This window comes from Gastrolobium bilobum, unplaced genomic scaffold (assembly GCF_033153095.1).
Source record: "Gastrolobium bilobum isolate Gb01-03AN ecotype WA unplaced genomic scaffold, APGP_CSIRO_Gbil_v1 utg6024, whole genome shotgun sequence".
In the NCBI taxonomy this organism is placed as follows: Eukaryota; Viridiplantae; Streptophyta; class Magnoliopsida; order Fabales; family Fabaceae; genus Gastrolobium; species Gastrolobium bilobum.
Genome location: NW_026899268.1, coordinates 11165 through 12074, shown reverse-complemented (window position 1 = coordinate 12074; position 910 = coordinate 11165). Strand labels below are relative to the sequence as shown.

Below are 910 nucleotides of genomic sequence, written 5' to 3'. Positions count from 1 at the left end.
TGCAGAAGATCCTTACACACACCTCCAAGATATTTGTGATAATTTTAAAGCTGAGGGTGTAACAGAGGAGAGCATGAGAATGAGGTTGTTCCCTCACTCCTTGGGCTTAAAAGCTAAAACATGGATGAAAACTCTCACCCCTGGATCAATCCACACATGGGAAGAACTCTCTAACAAGTTCATTGAGAGGTTTCTCCCAATGTCTCAACAAGCTGATGTTAGAGCTGAAATCTCTAACTTCAGAATATTTCATGGAGAAAATCTCTACAAAGCATAGGAGAGATACAAGGACATCATAAGAAAATGTCCAAACCATGGGGTAGAGAATTGGGGAGTGTTACAATCTTTCTCTAAGGGACTTGACCATATTTCTCAATCTCACTTAGATTTTGCTGTAGGAGGATATTTCTTTACAGGAACACTTGAATCAAGGTACGAAATCATAGAAGGGACTGTTGAAAGATGTCTCCAATGGCCAATAGACAGAGTTAGCCCAGTGAGGAAGCCAGACATGCTAGAACTGGATAAACAAATAGCCATGGAAGCCCAGCTGGCATCACTCATAAATGAAGTGAAGAACCTGAGAGCTGACCAAGCAGCACCAAGGATGGAAGTCTTACAACTCACAGCAACTGAAACAGAACCATGCTCAGCCTGTGGTGACCTTCATGACTCAACAGACTGCCCATCCACTGCATTAGTGTGTTATGCAGAAAATTTTGACAATAGGAACTTCACCAGAGACAATCAACAAGAAGGATGAAATACACATTCAAGCCCTGGAGGAACTATCATTAAGGATCAGAACCGCAACACCCAATGGAGGCCACCCATTAACCAGAGACCATTCAACAACAATCAGCAGCAGTATCAGCAAGGTAGCAGCAGTGGAACGTTTAAACAAAGAAGA

General features: G+C 42.4%; 1 non-coding gene across 1 annotated transcript; it reads right to left on the bottom strand.

Annotated features, from left to right (window-relative positions):
* Positions 1-214: 214 nt before the first annotated feature.
* On the bottom strand, positions 215-321 carry LOC133289028 (small nucleolar RNA R71). The gene has a single exon (XR_009748442.1). It is a non-coding gene; the product is annotated as a small nucleolar RNA R71 (small nucleolar RNA).
* Positions 322-910: the final 589 nt, after the last annotated feature.